The 25,305-nt window shown below is 37.1% G+C and overlaps 1 protein-coding gene across 1 annotated transcript in view; it reads right to left on the reverse strand.

Annotated features, from left to right (window-relative positions):
- Nucleotides 1-24,903, reverse strand: part of SYNE2 (spectrin repeat containing nuclear envelope protein 2) — a 419,774-nt gene extending 394,871 nt beyond the window's left edge. Inside the window, exon 1 of the mRNA XM_044664857.1 lies at nt 24,710-24,903. The gene's annotated coding sequence lies outside the window, so the exon portion shown is untranslated. The remainder of the gene's footprint in view (nt 1-24,709) is intronic.
- Nucleotides 24,904-25,305: the final 402 nt, after the last annotated feature.

Below are 25,305 nucleotides of genomic sequence, written 5' to 3' on the forward strand. Positions count from 1 at the left end.
GTCTCAGCTAATGGGCCAAGACCTGGGTCTTTGGTATAGGTCAAAAACCATGTGTCAAATCCCATTGTATTTCTGACATCACTTCTGACTCTTCCTATATATAAAGGTTCTGATCTATTCTTGGATCTGCATATGAGGGTTATGATCTATTTATAGCTCTAACTCAAAAGTTCTATACAAGGGGTCTGCTCTCAAGGTTCTAGGTCTTCAGTTACTAATAGGAGTCTGGCTTTATTGTGAGATTGACCCTCTCTATTTCTTTTTGGCTTGGAGGCTTGGTTTTTATTCTTTGTCTCTCAGCTAATAAATTTTTGCCACATACCCCATCTCTGAGGTTATCTTTGGCAGCATAATCTGTTACCAATTCAGATCAGAACCACTGATCCCTGCTACCAAACATGATGTAGATTCTTTTGCACAGAAATATTTAAGGTAGGACAGTCTGAAATATAATATAATGACTTTCTCATCAATAATTTATGTTAGTGACACACTGAATATTAACTTGACTTTGGTGTATAGCAATAAAGCAGGGAACTGTTAAAAAATTTTTTTTATTTGAATTCCTGTGTGAAAAAGATAGAAGAGACTCATAAATAAGTGACCTACTAATTCCAAATTCCTAAACCAGGAATGTTCTATGTCAGCTTTTTTGGGCCAAAATGAAGATGAAAAGATGAACAGAAGATGAAAACAAAGGAAGGTCCTCTAGATCTACCTTAGTTTAACCTAGAACAAGAGAGACAATCTTGAGCCCAGTGTCCTCCCAAAATGAGGTAGAGATGCATTCCCTAGCAAAGACACGTTAGTCCCTGGGCAGCTTTCTATCTCACAAAGATCTGATATTTACATTTAGATAAAAGATATGAGATAACATATATTAAGCACTTTTGCAAACCTTAAAGTGCTATGTGAATGTTAGCTATTATGCAGGGGGAGAGGGAGAAGGATGAAGACTACTAGTGAGTGTGTGACTAAGGATTCACTATCCTCAAGGGGATATTGGGTTATTCTATTACCAAATAGGCCAAGTCATATTATTCAGTACACTCACTAATCTCTCAAAAACATTTGCATAAAATCCACATGCTAAAAAAAAAACTCTCAAAGAGGAATTTTTTTTCTATCAATTTTGGTCTTTCCCGCACCGCCCCCCTTTGTTGTTTTAGATTTTAGTCTTTTGTTATTATTTTTCCAGCTGTTGGATACCACTGATATGAGTTTCGTATCCTCATTATTTTTGTCTTTCTTTTAGTTAGAATGAAATCAATCAAAGTATTTTCACTTCAACAGTTCCATTGTGCCCAGTCCTAGAAAGGTCTGTAATTCCACCAAAAGAGGAGGCAGCTTGAATGCCTGGGCCAGAAACACCAAGAGAGGTTCCACACCCAGGGACTATTTCCCCTCAGAAGGAGGAAGTGATAGGGTTGGAAGAAAGCCCTACCATGCAGTTCATTGTTATTCGTGAACATTTAAAGAGACCTTTCCATCTGTAAAGCACTTTCAACTATATCTTTACTTAAAACTCCTACACAAAAGGAGAAACCCATATTAGCCCTAGTATACACATTTTTCTCAATAGCAAAATAGATTAGTTGCCACAAGAAAATTCTCAATATGAAAAATACTGTATTTTAAAAATGAAACCATACTCCTTTATTAAGCAGACTAATAAAATCTTTAGAGTAAGCAGCCAGAGGACTAAAAAGTTGCTTTTAAACTAAGTCAGGATAAAAGGTTAAAAATGAATATGAATGACACCTGAAAAATAATTGGGAAATGATCTCTAAGGGCTTTGAATTTACTCCTCCTCCTCACACCCTACTGTCTAGCAAAACAATAAAAATATTTTTCATTACTTTCCCCTTTGTTGCTTTATTTTCTAAATAAAAAATATAATTGTATTTGTCAGGAAAGGGTTGAAATCTTGGACAAATGAGGTCCCGTTCACTTATATTAGCAGTTAAAAAACTAAGATAAAAAGTTAAACCCTCCTTGCTTGCTTCAAACATATTTTTGTGTTGCAAATTTATTTAGAAAAAATTTTGTTCATCCTTTGGGATTTTCTAGTCTAATTCCTCTGATTTTGCTCCTCTAAACGTACTATTATGGAAAATGGACTCGAAATATTTTCATCCTCTATAAATAAATATCGTTCTTCTAAACAGCATTCTGGTTTTTTTGGTTTTTTTGTTGCTTTTTTTCCCAAAGAGAAAAACTGCTACAGCATAGTCGAAACAAGGATTTTTTAGCTGAGTAATCTCAGATGGGTCACAGAGATTCTCCCCAGAATCAAAGATTTGTTTTTCCACAAGCAATATCCTTGAAAATTACCGGTCCCAGTTGATTCCCAACAACAAAAGAGACAAGGTGGGGGAGGGGTAGTGAGCATGGGAGTGATAAACAATATGACCTGTTCGCTAACTGAAGCAAACTGGGACTGCTGGTAACTGAAGGTTTTCAAAGAAGAAGATAATGCATAATGATTGTGAGGAAGAAAAGAGTCTCTGGGTAGCAACAATCTTATCACCAGTGACTAAAAGTATAACGACTTTTGTCTTTTAGTAAATGTTTTCTTTTGGAGAGGAGTTTTTGTTTTTTAAAAAGAACAAATTTCCAACACTTTATATACAAATCATGGAAGGTCAGAGCAGGAAGGGGCCTTCCTGGCCCTTAATTTTATAAGTGAGGTGAAGTTATGGCTGAGAAGTGTCAGAGCTCAGGGGCAGCTGGGTAGCTCAGTGGATTGAGAACCAGGCCTAGAGATAGGAGGTCCTAGGACCTAGGAACCGAACCTACGAGGTCCTGGGTTCAAATCCGGCCTCAGACACTTCCTAGCTGTGTGATCCTGGGCAAGTCACTTGACCCCCATTGCCTACCCTTACTTCTCTTCTGCCTTGGAGCCAATACACAGTATTGATTCCAAGATGGAAGGTAAGGGTTTAAAAAAAAAAAAAAGAAGTGTCAAAGCTGGAATTAGACCCCAGACTCTCCTAATCCAAATGGGATTCTTTCCAGCCCATGATTATGACCTAACTTTTGTCACTGGATTTGCTAACTCTAGAAAAGAGAATGAGACTGACAACTTTGTGCAACTTTTCTCACTTAAATCTAATTAATTCTCTGGCAAGTCAAGATATCACTCACTGTGATGTTATTGGTTCTTTGGAGATGAAGGATATATATATATATATATACATATATATATATATATATACACATATATACATATATGCATGCTTGATTGAAAGAGAAAGAGAAGAAAATAAGAATAAAACTAGGCTTAAACTAGGGAAATATTCTGATTAGGAAGATCTCATTTCAGTGCAATTGTGATTATTTGGGATAGATAATCCAAAAGGAAAGTGCTGATGACTTTGTGCCTCACTTAAATCCAATTCTCAGTAAATCAAGACTTTACTATGTGATTTCATTGGTACTCTTCAAAAAGCAAGGAATAGCAACAACAAAATCCAAAGGAAGAACAGGTATCCATAAAGCAAAAAACAACAGATGGAGTTCCCTTGAATATGCTTTCTGGCTTAATCTCAAAAAAGAACAACAAAACTAACAACTAACTGAATAATCTAGGATGAATTGTCTACATAATTAGTTCAGTTCTCAAATTCTGTTCACCATCGAGAAACAAGCATTCGAGATGGTCCTTCAATTTGGTTCTTTTTTGATAAAAGAACACTCAAACCCAGGGTTACCAGTTGCAATCCTTTAAACTCTCAATCAGGTGCCACTTCTTGCATAAAGACATCCCTCCCAAATCTACCCTATGCACTTTTCACAAATAACTATAATACAAATGAGAAGGTGCTAGTAAATGTTTAACAAATGTTCTGAGTTTTTTAACTGTCATGGCATTAATCTGCATTATTAACTTTTTCTCCATCACTTTCTTAAGTCTAGTCAATCAACAAAACAACAAACCAAGTTCTGCTTCATATAGCCTTTGTCAATTTCCAAGGTGTAAATGCTCACACTGAAAAACTTAACAATCAACTCTTCAAGCTGGCTCCAACACACTTTATCTCTCTATCACAACAACTGCAAGCTCACTGAGGGAAAGCATCAAGTTTCTTTTCATCCTTCTGGGAGCCTATGACAGCAATAACCACCTTCAAAAAGTGGCATTAACAAATGTCAAAATGAAATCAAATGAAGATTTTCTCCATTATATCTTTGAAAACCACCATGGCAGCAGTATTTGAAATGCCATTTAAAATACCAGAAAATTATTTTTTTTACTTTCATCACATCATATATGCCCTAAAACAGAGGAATGTTCATTGATTAAGAGACCAGCTGTTATAAGAGATAAGAGTACTATCCTGTTTGATCAAACCTCAGAAAGATCATAGGTTTAAATTTTTCCACAGGTATGTAGGTGTCAGAGATAGGGCTTAAAAAGAGATAGATCTTACTAACTTCTAAGACAGCCTTTTATCTACTACCATTGCTGAATCTCAGATATTATTATATACACATAATTATTATTCTCCTTGTTAACATATATTTATATGTATATCAATGTGATGATTTGTTGGTATTTTTTAACGTACTTGTTCATCTCTTACCTCTTTTTGACTAGGTGAACACATTATGAAAAAGACTGATGACCTCTTAGAAGCACAGTCATAGTCATGGAAAACAAATTATGTAGCCCAAATAAGGATATAATATTTTATCTAGTTATATTTCCAAATGACTTTATATGATTATCACACTACTGAAATAGAGAAGTTGGAACACTGGACATTAGTGACTTGCTACATGTCATACAATTTGCCCATGTTAGTGACCAGGATGAGAATTTGTCATTTATAAATTCATGCTAATTAATAACCAATTTCCTAAATTTCTTATAGACTACCATTTATTAGTAGCCTAGTCTTTTTTAGAGAATATAGTATATTTCTTTTTAAATCATCAAATACAAAATGAAAATAGGCCAGCACAGATGTATTGAGTGAATAAATGTTTAAAAAAAACTTTTTCAATTAAGTTATGGATTTTTTAAAATCTAGCAACAGATCTGGCTAGGACAAAAGAGAAGAAATTTTAAAAATTCTTCTAAGTGTTTTTGATTGTGAATTTTCACACCAATATGTTAAGGAAACATTAGCTGAAGGAGATTTTTAAGGTTCAAATCACCTAGTAACTATTTTGTTCTTTGTATTACTTATTTCCTGAGTTTTGTGTTTCTCTTCATCTTTCTTAGGAAGAGGAGTCATAGCTCTTTAGCTGGAATCTTAAGTGGATAGATTCCATTAAATACCTGACACTTAGTCTTATCTTAACAAGAGACATTAGAATCAGAATTATTTTCTCAGGGTAGAGAAATGATCCCCTGGTTTGGGATTTGAAAGTTGCTTTTTTAGGGTGGTGGCCAACTATGAATTTCTTCAATGGATATTAAATTGATTAAGAGTACACTGAAAAAAGCTGCAGTGCAAGGGAACTTAATTCCATTTAAATGGTTTTTAAAAGATCTGATTGCTAAAAAGAAAAAAAAAATAGCAAAATGGGGATCGTCCAGCAGGTAGGTGGCCTCATGGTTAGAGAAATAGATTCAGAGTCAGGAAGAACTGGGTTCAAATTCAGCCTCAGATACTAGCTGGGTTTCCCTAGACAAGTCACTTAACCTCCATCAGTCTCATTTTTCTCATATGTAAAATGGGGTTAATAATAGGATCTACTTCTCTGGACTGTTGGGAGGATCAAATGAGATAAACTTTGTAAAGTGCTTAAGAATATTTATTCTCTCCTTTCCCCTTTCCTCTTCATCTAGTGCAAACCTAAGCAACACTGGCTCTAATTTAGTTTCTATTTAATTTCCATCAAGAGTCTAACCAGACTAGAAAGAAGTGGATTTTTTTATATTTCTTTTGTATATTCCCTAGAGATACAGTATTTGCCAACTTTGAAGAAACACATTCAAAACTTGATATGAAGCAACAGTGTTTCAGAGGAAGAATATGACACATCACTGTACACTAGGTTCTGTACCATTTCCACTGTAGTGCTTGATCCAGTTATAATTACTGAAAACAAGACATGTATAAGACTTAAACTACTTCCATCTTCTTGACTCTTGATAACTGGATGCCAATCAGTTGATTGAAATTTTTTAACAAGAAGCCTGTCTGGGGACAGCCATGATTTAGGCCAGTTTCCTGGTAGTTTATGTTTGATACTAGAATGAAATGAGAGACCTGTAAATCACTCAACAGTTTATAAAATAAGATTTATTTGACCATAGCAGGAGAAGGATATTCAAAAAAGATGTGAATTGAGGAAAGATGAAAGACATTCCCTTGCCAGAGTTTCCCAGAAAGGTCTACCTAAGAATGTTTTTGTTTTTCAAACATTTCCTCACAAAATGTTCACAATAGTCTCTTGTGTCAATCACATCTCAAGGATAGTTTCAGTATACCTTTTAAGGAAAAACTAGGCTAACTTTCATGGGGTCAGGGATAAAATCAAATACTGCTTCTATCAAAAAGCACTTTATGAAAACACTTCCCACAATATAATTATTGTCTCTTCTTCAACATCTCCCAGTAACACAAATTATAAATATGTCAATAAAATTCCTCCCAAGCATTTTCAGGTAGTTTTTAAAGCTTCTGAGATATGTGGCATCAAGGTATTAGATCTATTGACATTACTTGAGTTGAAATTATCAAAGGGAGATGGTGAGATGGAAAGAATTGTGGTGGGTAATAAAGTCACTGAGACAATGTCAGTTGTCACCTACTATGTGCCAAGTACTATGTTAAGCTCTGGGGATACAAAAGAGGCAGAAGATATCCCCTGCCCTCAAGAAGCTCACAATCTAATGGGAGAGAGGGAAGAAGGGAGAGAGTGAAGGAAGGAAGGAAGGAAGGAAGGAAGGAAGGAAATATATAATTAGAATTTGAACCCCAAGACACTCTCTCCCAACATCCCACTTTCGTTCTCAAGTTATGTTCTTACATCTTGGAGATAAAGCTTTTTGTGTGATCCCGCCCCCTCTCTTTTTCCCCACCAATGTGGCTGGGAAAGCTTTCTTTACTCAGGCTTTTGCTTTTGTCCTTTTATTTCTTCTACTTCAAATGATTATTAATAAATCTTATAAAACATAATGCTTGGAGTTATTGAATATTAATTTAAATCTTACAAGAGAAAGGAGAAAAAAACTTGAGAATGGATAAAACACTTTGGTGGGTGGAGGATGGGTCCTTGGGACAGGGAAAGCTTTGTCAAAAAAGATGGTATTTGAATTGCTTCTTGAAAGAAGGGAAGAACTTCAATAACTGAAAGTAACAAGAGATTAATTTCGCTAGGATGTTTAACATGTGACAAGGAGTATAAAATATATTTAGACCAAGTCATTTTCCTGAGTGTGAAAAAGGTGTACCCTGAATTCTAGAGACAGGAATTTATATCTTAATTGAGGAACTACATATGATTTATTAATGAAAGAGTGATTAGAATGATTAGGAAAATTACTTGCGCAACAATGGGGAAGATGGATAGGAAGAAAGAACAGTTGAAGGCTGTTAAAATAATCTAGGCAAAAATAATCATCATCATCATCATCATCATCTAGGCAAGAAAAGGTAAGGGCTTGAACACCACTGAAATTACTGAACGACAAAAAAAAAAAAAAAAGCAAATAGAAAAGTCAAGGACTGAAGTCTTACTCCAAGCTCAATCAATTCTCTTTCCCTTAATCTATATTGCTTTGTTCCTCTCCAGGATGTACAGTGAACTTCCCCTATCATGCCCTTCATCATGCTATTCTATTATTCATTTGGAATCTTCAATCCAGCTCTGGAAGTACCCTCTGCCCCTCTGGTCTCTCCCTCTTGTTGGATAGTTCCTCCCAGAACCTCCATTTAAGAAAAAAGTCAAGGCATCCATATCGCATTCCTCTATGAGCTACATTCTGAACTTCCTCTATCAAAAAACATTGGTCTGAACTCATTAAGACAACATTTAGTTAAACATCAATGTTAGATCTTCCATTTGGCTTTAAAAAACCAAATCTATAAGTAAAGAATGGAAGAATGATGGTTAAACAACAGCCTTTTCTGAAAGTTATCTGTGGGCTTTAGTAGACTACCAGCTCAATATCGCTCAACAATGTGAGGTAAAAAAAAAAAAATCAGTGTCAGGATGCTGTAAGAAAGAACGTGTAGAAATAATCAGACATTACTATCTCTGTACTTTGCCTTGATTAGACAACATTTGGAGAATCGTGTTCAGTTCAGGATGCCAAAGAGTAAAAATGAAATTAGTAAGCTGGAAAAGATTTGGAGGAAGTCAACTAAGGTAGAAGAGCCTTGAGTATATGCCACTTAAGTATTGATTAAAGGAACTAGAGATGATTACTCTGGAGAAAAGATCAAATATTTGAAGGGCTATCATTGTAGTAAATGCAATATGAAATAAGTGTGGCTAAAGAGCTTTTCCTCTTTAAAAATGGGAGGGAAAAAACTCTCAAGATTTTAATGTACTACAAAATCAGTTGTGAGCCAATAATATGATATGGCAGCCAAAAAAAAGAAAAAAAAGTTAATGCAAGAGGCAGCTAAGTGACTTAGTGGCTAGAGAGCCAGGCCTAGAGATGAGAGACCTTAGATTCAAATTTGGCCTCAGACACTTTCTAGCAGTGTGACCCTGTGCAAGTCACTTAACCCCCAATGACTAGCCCTTACCACTCTTCTGGTTTGGAACCAATACTTAGTATTAGTATTAGGTAAGGTTTAAAAAAGAAAAAAGCTAATGCAAGGTTAGACTTTGTTTAAAAAAAATAAAAGATAAAGTTTCCAGGCTTCATTATGCCTTAATAAGACTATGAGTAAAGGGGACAGATGAGTGTCTCAGTGGATTGAGAGCCAGGCCTAGAAATGGGAAGTCCTAAGTCCCTGATGGCAAACCTATGGCACATGTGTCAGCACTGACAAACATAGCCATTTTCGATGACACAGGGCCGCATGCCAAGGATGAAACATTTGCTGTAGTATAGTGTAGACACTCTGTGCTGGAGGTCTGTAGGCCAAAATAACTGTCATTCAGCAGGTAAGTTAAATAATTAGTTTTTGGTTTATTAAATACAGTTATATATTATAATTATACATTATAATTATACATTTTTGTTATTTAAACTATAAATATCATGAAATTATGGGTTTTTTCTCAAAGTGACACACCACCTGAGTTATGCTCGGGGTTTTGGCAAATTTTGACACACCAAACTCAAAAGGTCACTGTCCTAGGTTCAAATCTAGCCGCAGACACTTCTTAGCTATGTGATCCTGGGCAAGTCATTTAACCCCCATTGCCTAGCCCTTACCACTCTTCTGCTTTAAAACCAATACATAGTATTGATTCTAAAATGGAAGGTAAGGGTTAAAAAAAAAGATTATGACTAGTTTTTAGTTCTGACCATCAAGTTTTAGGAAAAAGGTAGATTAAACTGGAAGTAAACCAAAGTTCTGACCAGGATGATAAAAGGGCTTTGAGATCACAACATTAGAGGATTGGTTTGTAGTATATAACATGAAGTGAAGATTAAGGCTGTCTTGAAATCTCTGGAGAATCATAGGTAGCCAGATTTCAGATCCATGAAAGAAAAACTTCCTTCTAATTATAGTTCTAAAAATAAATTGGGCCATGCAGAATGAAAATTGAGTTCCCCATGAGGAATAATGTAGAGAGGGATCTATACTTTCAGTAAGCCCACAAATGTGATTAACTCCCTTATCTTTCCTCATGACCCTGATATTCCTTCAAATCACATCTTTTCTCTCTTTTTCCTTTCACTGTTATACTTACTGCCCTAACTACTCACAATCTTCAACCTTTAGCAATAAGTTTTCTCACCTGAACACACTATTACAATTGGGCTTTCAAACTTTCTTCAATAGACTATGCCATGGGATAGAGTTTGTTTTGGTTTTTGTCTTTGTATCTACAGCACCAAAGTTTCTGGCACATAGCAAATATTTCATAAAGTAGGCAATTAGGTGGCATGGTGGATACAGGGTTGGGAATGGATTCAGGAAGATCTAAGTTCAAATCCAGCTTTAGACACACAGTAGTTTTGTGGCTCTGGGCAAGTCACTTAACCTTGTTTTCTTTTTGGCTCAGTCTCTTTATCTATAAAATGAGAATAACAATAGCAACTACCTGGTAGTTTGTTATAAGGTTCAAATGGATTATAATTGTAAAATACAGTGCCTAGACACATAGTAAGTACTATATAAATGTTTCCTAGTGGTATTAATAATAAATAGATAAATGAATGAATGAATAGGTCCTTGTGGGATAGTGTGGAAACATCATGAAATGACGTCCACCTGGGTAAACCAATGGCTTTCTCTCAGTCATCCTTCTTAACCATTTTCCATTGATACTTTTGAGGATTCCAAAAAGATTTTTATTTCAATGACTTATTGATCTTCTAGTGAAGAAATTTCCTTTACTCACAAAGGTCATCAACTCATGTATTACTTATAGTCTTAGAGAGTTGTCCGAGTCACTAAGAGGTTAGGTGACTTGACCAGGGGCACACCTCTAGTATGTGTCAGAAGCAAGACTTGAACCCAGATCTTCCTGACTCTGAGGCTTATCCTTTCACCCACTATGCAAAAATGTCTTTTAAATGGATTGTTATGAATCTAGCATTAAACAACAATAAAGAAGCATGCCACCCACCTCTTGGCAATGAGTTACTAGTTTAGAGGTATAGAACGATGCTTTTCTTCTGGATTTGTTTAATATTTTAATGAGCTTAATAACAAGCAATGCATTTCAGTAAACAAAGAACAGAAAAAAAGATTGCACATGAAACTAAACTAAGCAAACTAAGTATGTTTTTAAAGTATACATAGTATTAAATTTAACAAGTTAGTAACCAAACGACCCTGTTTGCCTGTGTCTCTTTCTGAACTTTTTTGCTTGAAATTATGTTTAATGTTTTAGTGAAATGCTTTTCTTTCTTTTTATGCAACACTATTTGCTGTTGTTGTTATTATTTAGTTATATTAAAATACACAGAATTTTTAAAAGTTCAGAAGTGACAATGGTAATTTTTTAACTAGAGGTTAAATTTAATTTGTATTTCTTTTTCTAAGTAAATTGCATATAACCTGCTTCCAATGTTTATATCACAGAAACTATAAAGCAGTGATGGCAAACCTTTTAGAGACTGCATGCCATGCCCCGCCCCGCCTCCCATTGGGCTGCTGGGCAGAGAGGTGGGTAAAGTGAAAAAAATGTCCTCAGAGCAGGTGAAGAGAGGGAGGGAAGTGGTCTGAGTGCTACACTCCCCTTCAGCTCTGCTACTTTTGAGCCACCCACCTTACCCTCTGTGCGCTCTCCTTTGGCTGCTGGGCAAAGAGGCAAATGATGTGCAAAAATGTCATTAGGCAGAGTGGAGAGGGGTACGGGAGTAGTTTCACCCAAGTCCCTCTGCCTTTCTAGTAACAAACTTGAGACGGGGGGGAGGGGCAGGGTGCATGTGCCCACAGAGAGTGCTCTGTGTGTCATCTTTGGCATGCATACCATAGGTTCACCATCACCGCTATGGAGACTGGTACAGTTTCTTCACGACTATGGAAGCCAAATGGAAAGGAAGTTTGAACTACCAGTTTTTGAAGTTACAATTGAGAAATCTCTGATCATGGAGTGCTTCTCCTTGTATGGGCCAGTAGAAGGTGATCTATGAGAAGCTAGAAGGAATCTGAGAAGATAAAGAGGGTGAAGGTAATATAAAACTTCATTATTAGAACTGTCCTAAGGAATATGTTCAAAGAAATCTTATAAAGAAAATCCTATATAGCATGTTAGGAGATAAACAATGCCATGCATTCTGTTTATTGTGCTTATAAAATAAAAGACAGAGAAAGAACTTGCTTATTTCCTAGAAAACTGAATTTCATTCTTATCTTGAGGGAAAATTATGAAGAAGATTTTTTGGAGAATTTAATCAATATCTGGAGAAAAAAACTAAATGGTGTGAGACTGAATTCCACAAGAAATACAGATGAATCTGATGCTCTACTGAGGATCTGAGGTCACTCAAAACACAAATGTTATAGACAAATTATTATATAGTTTATATGTGTTTTGCTTTACTAGGCTTTTGTTTGTGAATAAAAATATATATCTGGAATTGTAATAATTATAGAGAAAGAAAGGTAAATACTCATGGGAAATGGGATTTCTCCAGTTTAAAATATAATTAATAAATTTAGATAGGGGGATCAAGATAATTAATTAATGAGAAAGATTGTAAAGATTGTATTCATTAGAAATAAATTATCTGAATATATCCCTAGCTCACTCCTGAACTTAGAACAATAAAAGTAAATAAAAGAAACGAATCAGCTGGCAGACAATTGGCCAGGCCCCTTAACACCTATCTAGAAGTGAGGCTCTCTTACTTCAACATACTGCACATATGTAGCACAAGTTCATTATTTCATATATAGTCTTTGTTGGGGGTTGGAGGGCTTCACCTTTGAATATTGAAATTCATGTCTGTTGAAGACTAAAGTTATAATAACAAAAGAAATTTCTTAAATTAAACATTTATATAACCAATTGAATTTGTTTCAAATTTAATTAACCCAATATGACTAAAATGTTATAACTTTGCAGTTACAGTCTCTAAGTTTCCATCAAGTTCCCTTGTTTGACCCATCATTCCCATTCGACTTTCATTTTAAGTGGTCATAATAAATGTATACTCTATCCTTACGATTCTGTTCTTTTCACTCTGCACTATTTAGAGGTTTTTCTGGATTTCTCTATCTTCTTCATACCTGTTGATATAAATTATATCATAATATTTTATAATAATAACGTACCACAATTTATTTAACTGTGTCCCTTATTATGCGACATTAGGTAGGTCTCATTTAGTTTTTAGAATTATAAATAGTGCAGCTGCAAAAATCTCTTAATGAATAGTTTTTTCCCATTTGATCACATTCTCTGGCTACACCCCATCCCACCCCAACCCCAAAAAAGGTATTTTTGAGAACTTTCAACACTGCCTCCTGGATATAATCTTCTCCCCCAGCTTCCATGACACTGTTCTCTTCTAGTTGTCCTCTTATCCTGACAAATCCTTCTCAGTTTTATGATTGGTTCTACTCCTCCTACTATCTCCTTACCTTGATGGCCCATAACAATCTGTCCTGATTCTTTTGCTATTCTTTCTTTATATTTTCTTTTCCTTTGGGGTTTTTGTTCCCTCAGAGGTCCAGTTATGATCTCTATGCAGGTGACTTTCAAATCTATATATCTCTCCCTATCTCTCCCTTGATCTCTAATCAGTTTCCTCATCTGTAAAATGAGGGGTTTGTCCAAGATGATCTCTGAGGTCCCTTCAGCTCTATATCTATCATCCTTGATCTGCACTTGGTTATACTGATTGCATCTCAAACTCAACATGTTCCAAACTGTCTGACCTCATCTTCTTCTTCCCTAAACCACTTATCAAAACTCCTCTCCATTCACAGTCAACTCTTAGACTTCAGTCCCTCAATCCCTTCTTACTTGAACTATTACAAGAGCTTTCTTCCTGCTTCCCAAGCTCTTCTCTCTTCCATTCCACCCTCACATTCAGCTAGTAAAAGCATCTTCCTAATGCACAGGTCTACTCTTGCCATTCCTTTTCTTAAAAACTCCACTTTGCTACTAGGATAAAATACAACTGTTTGGCCTGGCATTTAAAGCCCACAGAATCATAGCATCTAAGATTAAGAAGGGGCATCAAAGTCCACCTGCTTCAAGCATCCTTTGTTTGAAGACCTTCAATGTGGGCCAAACCATTGGCATCTCAAAGCAATCAATTCCACTTTTGCACAAATTTATGTGCAGCCAACTAGCATTTATTAAGTGTCTACTATCAAATGAGCTACAATTTGCAAAGCACTTAGCATAGATCCTGGCACAGGGCAGGTGCCTAACAAATGTTTATTCTCTTCTTTACTATATACCAAACACTAGGCTGAACAGGAGCTCCGATCTATACCTTGGAGTTTATATATTACCATTACTTCCCTTCACCTACTCCACCTTAAAGTGCAGTAAACCAAATAGCCTACTAGCTGCTTACTGAACTTAACATGGTTATATCCCTTCAATGTACATTTATATAGGTAAAGTCTGAAATGTACACAATCCTCTTATCTTCTTTCAAGACTCAGCTCAGATACCACTCCTTCTACACAGTTTTCCCTGAACCTTCCAGAGTAAAACTTTTTCTCCTTCTGAAAATTTCCCAATAGCATTTTGTCTGGACTTTTTGTCCCCATTAAAATATATGGTTTTCCTTCCTCCTACATTAAAATATAAACTCCTTGAGGGAAAAGAATTTTATTTTTATCACTGTATCCCCTGGGTCAAGTATAATATTTGTTTCCTGAGGGCACTGCAGTGAGTTTTTAATAAAAATTTGTTGAACTGAATTGGATAGTAGTTCTACTAGATAACTTCAAGAATCTCTTCCAACTGAGCAGTTCTATATACTAATGATCATCAGTAAAGGGGGAATGCTTTTTTTTAAACTGTTCTAATACCTAGTAGGTACATTAGATAGGAAACAGACCTTGGACATCAGATGAGGCCCATCATCAACTCAGCAGACCAACCACAATCATAGAACTATCCTATTCTCATGGTAGAGAAATATACAATAAGAGCTCATAACCTGGAAGAATTGGAGATTAAGAGAAAGGAGAAATAAGGGAAAAGAGAGTCTCTCACCATAAAAGACAAAAGGTTAACAAAAAGTAAAGATAAAATATTGAGGACCCTCCTGAAGCTAAGTTGAATTTTAAAATAATATCAAACATCCTCTGGAATATACAAATAAGCCCTCAAAAATAGGTTTATATTTTTTCATAAACCATTGTTACCTGGTAGACTGTGAAACAAAAACTATAAGCAACATAATTTTTAAATTCTTTTCAGTGCCTAATAGTCCCTTATAACAGTTGGTAAAACAAATATTATAAGTCCAAATACATTACAATTTTGACAATTCTCCCTTCCTTAATCTTCCTTTAAATGGACATATAACAAGGAGCTCAGTGTCACTTGCCAAACTATAAACTGACTAATGTACTTCGGGATAATTAATATTTATAAATAATTAATTCCAGAATGTTGATATTTTTATCATTGTATAAATTCTAAAGCCTTTTCTTGGGATAAAATTAATCTTTGAGAACTATATCTTTTTCAAAGCACTTCCTACATAGGAATATGTAACAGAAGATGAATAAGCCAGGACTAGAACTCTGAGTAAGAGAACTTCACCCTTTCCAACCTTGAAAGACAGTATAATTCTGTACCAGCCACAGAACAGCAAGTCCAAGCAGGTTTTACTGGAGTCTATTCTGAATAATGAGGGCTCTACTTTTTTCCTCTCTCTCTGTCTCTCTCTGCCTCTCTCTGTCTCTCTCTGTGTGTCTCTCTGTCTCTGTCTCTCTGTCTGTTTCTCTCTCTTTCTCTCTCTCTCTCTCTCTCTCTCTCTCTCTCTCTCTCTCTCTCTCTCTCTCTCACACACACACACACACACACACACACACACACACACCACATATACAGACATAGATAGAAATTAGATAGATAGAAAGTTCATAATGGATCATTCTATCAGCTTAGTACACTTAGAAACTGTTTTTTAGAACATTTTGGAAACAATATTCTGGCCCTAAATAAGCCATTGCTTTAAGGTGTACCAAGCAGACAACCTGAAACAATGTCTTGGATCATTTCTACAAATACTTTCACTGTCCAGACCTGAAATGGTGCTACAGTTGCTAAGAAAAACAATCTGGCAAATAGAGATATGGTGTGATGACTCACAAAGTTCAGGCATACTCCAAAACTTCTAAAATAGAAGCTAACAAAGACTACAATTCTTTGCAGTGATCCTGTGGTTAATATGTAGGATTTTCTTTTAACAAAACCAAGAAGCTAAAGAGATAACAAACTAGATTAAACATTATTTATCAATTTAATTGTTACCTAAATTCTAATAATTTAATTTATTAGCAGACCATTTTTAAAGCTAGATAAGTGGAATGATTCCTACCCCAAAAAAAATGTTAGAAGCAACACAAGAGATACAAGGCTTCAGCCTCTTCTAGCAAATCTGATTTGGGATTTTTTAAAATCACTTTTCTTGTAACAGATCTAATTTATCACACCACTTTGGTTATTTTTTGTGGGTGAATTAATGTCCTACACCATGCTAGTGCTGCCAAACTAATCAAATAAATCCCCTTGAAGCATGTTGTTTTTATGCTAGAAGGGACTTGTGAGGTCTTCAGCTAACTTACCCATATTCTAAGTTGAAAATAGAGACCTGGAAGCCATAACTATTATGAAGGGGAAAAAATAGCCTAGATACAATATTTTGGTAATGCTAAGCAGCTCTCCTTGATTTTCAGTGTTAGTATGAATATGAAAAACACTTTAAATTCACATTTTAAAATTTAGTTGAGAACTTCAAATTTATATAAATGAGGGTATCATATGGGAGTCTCCAAAGTCAGGATACAACATATCTTCCAGAGCCCTGGAGAAAAGATTCACTTAATCAACCTTATGCTTTTTTATTCATTCAACAAACTTAATAAATATTAAGCACTCACTACATACCAGGCACCCAGCTAAACAAAAAATAATCCCTTTTCTCAAGCTTATGTTTTGTTGCAGAAAAACAACATGTACACAGAAGTCAATACAAAATATCTTCACAGTAGAAACAAAGTAATTTCTGGGAGAAAAGGGAACTGGGAACTGAATGGGGGATCAAATAGAGGCTTTCTGTTGGAGAGTTATACTTGAACTGAGCTTTGAAGAAAACTAGAGATTAGGTAAAACCACAGTGTGGAAGAAGAGAATGAATTCCAGGCATGGTGTAATGCATAATATCCAGTACTTGGAACACAGAATAGGCTTAATAAAGGGATGTGGGAAATTTGGGACAGTAAAACACTATGGAGTTGTGAACTAATCCTACAATTTTGGAGAGCAATATGGAACTATGCTCAATGGGCATACCCCTTTGACCCAGCAATATCACTACTAGGTCTATATCCCATAGAGATAAGAAAAGAGGCTATATGCACAAAAGCATTTATAACAGCTCTTTTAGTGGTGATAAAAAAATGGGAAATTGAGGGGCTACCCATTAATTGGAAAATGGCTAAACAAGTTGTAGTATATGGCTGTGATGGAATAATATTGTGCTATAAGAAATGATGCTTTCAGAAATACCTGGAAATTTTTATGAACTAATGCAAAGTGAAGTGAATAAAACCAGGAGAACATTTTGCACAGAAACAGCAATATTATACAATGATCAATTGTGAATGACTTAGCTATTCTCAGCAATACAATGATCTAAGAAAATTTCAAAAGGCTCATGACGAAAAATCCTATCCACCTCTACAGAAAAATTGATGAAGTTTGAATGCCGATCACAGCATACTGTTTTTTAACTTTCTTTTTCTTTTTTTCTTTTTTTTTTTTGGTATGTGTTTTCTTTGACAGCATGAGTAATATGGAAATATGTTTTGCATAACTATGCATGTATAACCTATATCAAATTGCTTGCTTTCTCAAGGAAGAAGGGAGGAAGAGAATTTGGAACTCAAATTTTTAAAAAACAAATGCTGGGGGCAGCTGGGTAGCTCAGTGGATTGAGAGCCAGGTCTAGAGACCAGAGGTCCTAGGTTCAAATCTGGCCTCAGACACTGGGCAAGTCACTTAACCCTCATTGCCTAGCCCTTACCACTCTTCTGCCTTGGAACCAATATACAGTATTGATTCCAAGATGGAAAATAAGGGTTTACATTTTTTTTAAATGCTAAAATTTGTGCTTACATATAATTGGGGGGGAAAGAAAATATTTTAAATACTTGTTAACTTAACTATGCCATTTAGGCTGAAAGAAGTCTGAAAGGGAGTAATGCACAGCAATCCTGGGAAGGTGGACTGGAACCATACTGTAAAGGACTTAAATTGAAAAGTATATTTTATTCTATAGACCTAAAGGAGCCATTCCTGCAAATTTTGCCATTGTCAAACCTGTAATTTAAGAATATCCATTTGACAGCTATGTACAGGATTGACTAGAGGAAAGTAGAGACAGTAAGACTAACCAGTGTGGGTTAGAGGTAAGTAGGGCTGGAGATAAGGGAACAGACTTGAAATATACTATGGAGATCAAATTGATAACACTGACAAAATGACTGAATGTCCAAGGTGAAAGAGTGGGGAAAAAAGTCAATAATGACTCCTATGTTGTGAACTTAGATAATTAGAACAATGGTGATATCCTCAACAGAAATAGGGAAGTTAGGAAGAGAGGAAAATTCATGTAATGAGGGGTGGTAGTGTTAAAGACAATGGATTCTGGACTTCTTGAGCTGGAAATGTTCACATAGCATTCAGTTCCAGATGCTCAATAGGCAGCTGGGATGCAGGATGTTCAAAAGAGAGATTAAAGATGATTATATGCAGCTGTGTGACCCTGGGCAAGTCACTTGACCCCCATTGCCCACCCTTACCACTCTTCCACCTATGAGACAATACACCGAAGTACAAGGGTTTAAAAAAAAAAAAAAAAAAAAAGATGATTATATAGGGGGCAGCAAGGTAACACAATGGATAGAGCACCAGACCTGGGTTCAAAACTAGACTCATAAACCTCTTAGCTGGTGACCCTGGGATAAGTCACTTAACCCCAATTGCCTAGCCCTTATTGTTTTACTATCTAAGACAAAGGACAAGAGTTTAAAAAGAATGATTTATATAGATCTAGATGTGATCTACACAAAAGTAGATTTGGATATCAGAAGACCTGAGTTTGAGTTCCAACCAGGCCTAGTTGCTTTACCCTGGATGAATCCTCTCTCTAACCTTCAAAAAGGAAAAAAAAAAAAAAAGCATTTATAAGTATCTCCTATTTTTCAGGCACTGTGCTAAACTTTGTAAATATTTGATTGATCCTTACAACAACCCTAGGATATAAGTCCTATTTTATAATAGAAGAAACTGAGGTAAACAGAGATTAAGTGTCTTGTTCAGAGGCACACAGTTAATAAGTAATTGAAGTTGGATTGAATCCAGGTATTCCTGACTCCAGGCCGAGGGTTCTATCCACTAAGCCACCTAACTGAGTCACTCTCATCCATCTGTAAAATGAAATGGATGGACTAAATGATCTTTAAATTCCCCTTCGCTTCTGATGATCAATGATTCTCTATCAATATTTATCTTATTATCTCCAAGTTATGCATTTTACATGTACATGTAATATATTTAAATGTTCATTGTTGAATTGGAAGCAATATAAAATATTAAAAATCTATAGAACCAAGTCAATCAATAGATCTGGGATTTCTATGATTTTATTAGCTGTGTGACTCTGGGCAAGTCATTTAATCTCTGTTTGGCTCAGTTTCTTCATCTATAAAATAAACTGGAGAAGGAAATGGCAAACCACGGCAGTATCTTTGCCAAGAAAACCCCAAATGGGGTCATGAAAAGTATGACATGACTGAAATGACTAAATGACACTAACAAATAAAGTATATCTGAACCTTCAGAAAAATTTCCTAAGGAATCACAATCAAGTAAAAGTAGAAACCTTGCCTCCTAAAACCACCAAAAGGATAAAATATTTTTTGAAATATTAGGATGAAAGCTCAATGAAGAGGTCAGCATAGGTTGGATTCTTTCTTCCCCTTTGATCTCTATTCTAATACAGAGGCTAGGGGAAAGAAAGCAAGTTATAACAAGTAGCTATAGAATTTTTAAATTTGGGAGTTAATCAAATGATATTTAGTAATCACTTGCTGTGTGCCAGGTACTGTGTTAAGTACTGGAGATGGAAAAAGAGGCAAAAGACAAAGTTTTCAGAAGATATATTTTAAACATATTTTTAAATGTCTTAATTCTGAAATAAAGTCCTTCTTTTTGAAAGTTTGGTAGATTCATTTTTAAGGAATGTATTAATAATGCAACTTCAATATTTTTCTGGGTTATATAAGGTTTATTGTTAACCTTGTTACTGTTTTTGGACAGGATCTGTGATTTGATTTGATTTTTATAAGGAAATCCTTTTACCAATGAACTCCACTTGCCCCTCCCCAATTTATAGCCATAGATTTGACTGTGTCAGAGGGAAGTTAGGTGACTTTCTTAAGGTCAAACATTCAATATATGCCAGAGAGTGATCTTCTGAACACTGAGGAGTTAGGCCTCTTTATCCATTGTGCCTTTTTGCTCATCACCTCAGGTGGGATGACTTTATTTTTCTCACTTGGTACCAATAGGGGCCATAATCCACAAATAGATGTGGAATGACCAGATTTACATAAAATTTTGGAGCTGTTGGGTTGTGCAGCGGATAGAATGCTAGGCCTGAAGTCAGGAAGATTTTTCTTTCTTTCTTTCTTTCTTTCTTCCTTCCTTTCTTTCTTTCTTTCTTTTTTTAAACCCTTACCTTCCATCTTGGAGTCAATACTGTGTATTGGCTCCAAGGCAAAAAAGTGGTAAGGGTAGGCAATGGAGGTCAAATGACTTGCCCAGGGTCACAAGGCTGGGAAGTGTATGAAGCCAGATTTTAACCTAGGACCTCCCATCTCTAGGCCTGGCTCCCAATCCATTGAGCTAAACAGCTGCCCCCAAGATTTATCTTTCTGAGTTCAAATCTGGCCATTTTTGGAAATGATGCCAAACAATCCACTTAAGGCTCCGTTCAGGGGGCAGCCAACATAGTTCAGTGAATTGAGAGTCAGACCTAGAGACAGAAGGCACTAGGTTCAAATACGGCCTCAGACATTTCCTAGCTGTGTGACTCTGAGCAAGTCACTTAACCCCCACTTTCTAGCCCTTACTACTCTTCGGTCTTAGAACCAATAAGGTTTTTAAAAAATGTATAGACTATAATCAAGCTAGAATTAGAAAAAAAGGCTCTTCAAAGCTACACTTAATATATAATGTGATTAAAATCTGATTAAGTGATGAAAAATTAAAAATCATGTGTCAAAATCTTATGACCTCAATGCTAGATCATGTAAAACACAAGTGTAAATAAAGAATTTGTTTGATATTGAAAGTTTATTAAGCTGAAATAATAAATTAGCATTTATACATTGTTTTAAGTTCTGCCAAGCACTTTATGAATATTATATCATTTTGCCCTCACAAAAATCCTGGGAGATATGTGCTATTATTATTCCCCATAGGACAGATGAGGAAACTGAGATGAACAGAAGTGACTTTCCTAATATCACACAACTAGAAAGTGTCTTAGTTTGGATTTGGACTCAAGTCTTCCTGACTCTGGGTTCATTTCTCTTTTCACTACTAAAATGGAAAGTATATTGTGTAAATTAACAAAGCTTATGATTTTACTTTGCCCCAAGTAATTCATAGAACACTCTAGGTCCTAAATAAGTGTTTTGTTGAATGGAGTTAAATTTTTTTATTCTAATTCTAAAACAATTCTAATATAGTCACTTTAAAAAATCAAAACCTTGTTTTTGTTCATGATAAGAGGTTTTAAGAAATTTTTAAATTTATATCTTAATGCCTCATATGAGTAATAAAAAAGGAATATGCAAACAATTGGTTTGCATTCCCACACCTACCTTTGGACTATCCCAAGATATTTAAAACATGTCTGGGTCATGCCACATAATGATTTACAGCAACTGAGTTTTATATTACACAGACACCTTTAGTTCTGTGTGGCAAAAATCTAAAATGATTACAGAGAACTTGAGTTCTTCAAATTTACTTCAATTAGCATTAATCTGTACAAATATTCATGAAATTTCTTAAGCAGGTAGTCTATTTAATGAGTTTTAAAGCAACATCAAAAGCATAAATCTGAGTTTACAAGCACAAACCAGTTCCATTCAAATCAATTTTTTTTAATATTTAAATTAAATAAGTGACTTGCTGGATCTCTGAGTTCACAAGAATCCTGGATTTGGAGTGAGAAGCAACATTAGGGATGGTCCAACCACTATATTCTACATATAAACTAAGTTACCAAATCATAGAATTTTAAAATTAAGCAGGACTTCAATGGTCACCTAATCTAATCCACATGTAAAGAAATCCTCACCCTACATTTACCCCAAAAGTGGTACTACAGGCACTAAATAAAGACCCCCAAGGAGGAGGGAGACCACCACCAAAGACAACAATCCATTCCACTTTAGACAACTCTAACTGCTAGTAAGTTTTTACTTACATCAACTATAAATTTGCCTCTGCAATTTCTTCCCATTGTTTCTCCTGGTGCTGCCTTATTGAATCTAATAAAATAAATCTAAAACATTAAAAACTATGACAGCCCTCAAATACTTAAAAGACAATTATCTTCTCCAGAACTATAATGCAATCTCTCTAATTTCTAACTCTAGAATCCCTAGTTTTCTTCAAGGCTCAGCTCACTTACCATCTGCTACAGTAAGCCTTTCCTGATCGCCCAAATTGTTATTACTGTCTTCCTCCTCCTCCTCCAATTATTACATATAAGTTTATATTTAAGTGGTAGCCTGGCCTGGTAAAAGAAAGTTAGGCTCAAAATCAGGAAAAACAGGGTTTAAGTGTGGAATCTCTGACAAACACTGAGCATGTGTGAACCTGGGGAAGACAAAGCTCCCAGTGCCCTAGGCAAACGGATAAGACTAAGAATTTCAGAGCAGACAGCAAATGGCAAATCACCTGGGTAAAGGGAATTTTCTCACCTGATAGAGGGAGTTCCCTAAACCAATGAAATCACAGGTCCAGCCCCTATCCCTAGTCTCATATTTACATGTGCCATCAACCCAGTAGAATGGAAGTTCCTTGAGGAACCAGGGGATTTCATTTGTCTTTCCATCTCCAGATTCAACAAAGTGAACAGAGGATAGAGTCTAGACCTTGGATACAGGTTGGAGGGACAGCAACCCCAGGCCTGCCTTGCATATAATGGGTACTTAATAAATGCTCTTTGGATTATATGAAACATACTCGAGACAGCCTCTGCCATTCACAACAAATATATTACTCATACACACATGATTCCACTTGTTCAAACCCTTCCCAATGAGTGGCTTCTCTGAAAATATATTAAGAAAAGCTAATAGGAAGCCTTCTGCTGTTTTACTGTAGAGAAATCAGTGAAGAAGCCATGCATTAAAACTATAAAAGCACAAGAATTGTTATGAGGGGAAGAAGGGAGTTGAACACCCATCCTAGATCACTTAACATGTCCCTGTCGGAACTGTCTTAATGTTAAGGACTCGGTTGAAAAGGTGGAGTATGTCTAATTACACTTCCCATTCCTCCTAAAATTTACATGGAGTTGACTGAACCTAATCAAGAACCCAGCATGACCACAGGAGTTAGGCAATGACGCCTTTTAGCGCTGTGCTCAGAGAAACACAGACACCTAGCATGAAGTCAAACTTCGAAGGTAGAAAAGGTACGACATAAGTAACCTAGTTGAAGGGCTGGAATGAACTATCCTGTCTTGGTTATGACTTGCTGGTTCTTGTACTGGCTGCATCTACTAGTATCTCAGACTCTCCCGTTCAAGAAAAGGAAGAGGGAAAGAAGGAAAGGAAAGAGAGGACAGGAAAAAAATAACTTAAAGAAATAATAACCGTTCACAAAGCCAAATGCCACATTGTACTTTTCTGGTTTCACTAAAATAAGATCTCCAACCTTGTTTTGGGCAACAAGATCCGATTTCCAAAACCTTTCGTGCGCCCCTCATTTTTATTTAAAGGAAAAAAACAACCTGCCCCAAGAAGGTGTTACAGTCAGAACCTAGAGGCAATTTCAGACAACAAAGACCCGAAGCAATCAAAATGGAATTATAATCCGCGCTGTATTAGCAGCCACCGACGCGGAGATGGATTTGCTACCAGCTCAGCCTCCCATCCACTTACACCTCCCCCACCCACCCACCTCCTGGGAATCTAAGCTGCCCCCATCCCACCCCCATCCTTGTAGTCTCTGGTACCCTAGCGCCTCGCCCGGGATTTTGCAATCTCTCTGCCGCTTTTCCCAAAAGCGGTATTGCACGCAGTGTTCAAATTCTTTCCCGCCCAGGCATGACGAGAGGAACGATAACAATCGGCTAATACAAGAGAGCTTTGGGGTTGGGGGGGGCGGGGGGCGGGGGCGAGGAGGGGAGTGGAGGGGAATGAAGAGGAAGGAAAAAGCTTGAACCCGGGGCTGGAAGTCTGAGCTCCAGGTTGGTGGTAACTATGGGTTGAGCCCCACCGAGGCTACCCCTTTTCCGAGGTAGGCGGGCAGGCGGCCCAAAGGTGACACAAAGAAACAGAGACAAACGCGAAGCCTGGGCGCTCATTCCGAACCCCTGCGCGCTCCGCCCGCTGACAACTTTGCTGCGCCCCCAGTATACCCTGCTCTGTTCCCCCAGGCAAACTTTCCTGCAGCCTTTAGGCCAGCCCCGTAGTCCGTGCTTGGTCTACGAAGCCTTCCCTCTTCTTCATCTCCCCCCATCTTCCTCCTCCTCCCTGAGCTCAGGAAGATTTCCATCCCTAACACTCGCCCGCCCCCCCTCCTTTTCTCCTCTCCTCTCTCCCCGCCACAAGCCCGCGGCGCAACGCTCAGAGGCTGGGAGAGCCCGTGCGGCCACACTCACCAGTCAGTCACCCAGCCGAAGGGCGCGGGGCTGCAGGCGCTGCAACAGCTCTGCGCCCCCCTTTCTTCTTTCTCCCGGGCTCGAGCTTTCCCTTTCTCTCGCTTGTTTTTTCTGTGCAGTCGGTCGAGGCTCTCGGCGCTACACCACCCGCTCCGCTCCTTGGCGCTCGGGAAGCGGTAAACCACGCCCCACGCCTTCCCCGCCCGCCAGCCCGCCAGCCCCGGGCTGCCCAGACTCCTGTTCTTAGAGCCGCTGCCAGCACCACCCTCCCTGTCCACTTTAGAGCATGTCCGTAGGGAGCGGGGAGGCGGAGCGCCCCATGGCTGCTCACTCCTAAACTCTGGGCGTCAGGACTTCCGAAGAAGAAACTCCAACCCTGCTGCTCGGCAGAGAGGGGGACAACTTTATGTTTAGTCAAAACTGCAGTTCTGTCAAGCCCCAGAGTAAGTGGGAGGGCCTGGGGTGCATGCGAGCCGTGCCAGAGAACTAATTGTCCCCTAATATAACCAAAAGCACCCCAGGCCCGCGGATAGGGCTCATTTCAGGGAGTCCACCCCTTGGAGTTTACTGGACTAATAAAAAAAAAAAATTTAAGA

The sequence above is a fragment of the Gracilinanus agilis genome, chromosome 2 (genome assembly GCF_016433145.1).
Source record: "Gracilinanus agilis isolate LMUSP501 chromosome 2, AgileGrace, whole genome shotgun sequence".
NCBI classification, from domain to species: domain Eukaryota; kingdom Metazoa; phylum Chordata; class Mammalia; order Didelphimorphia; family Didelphidae; genus Gracilinanus; species Gracilinanus agilis.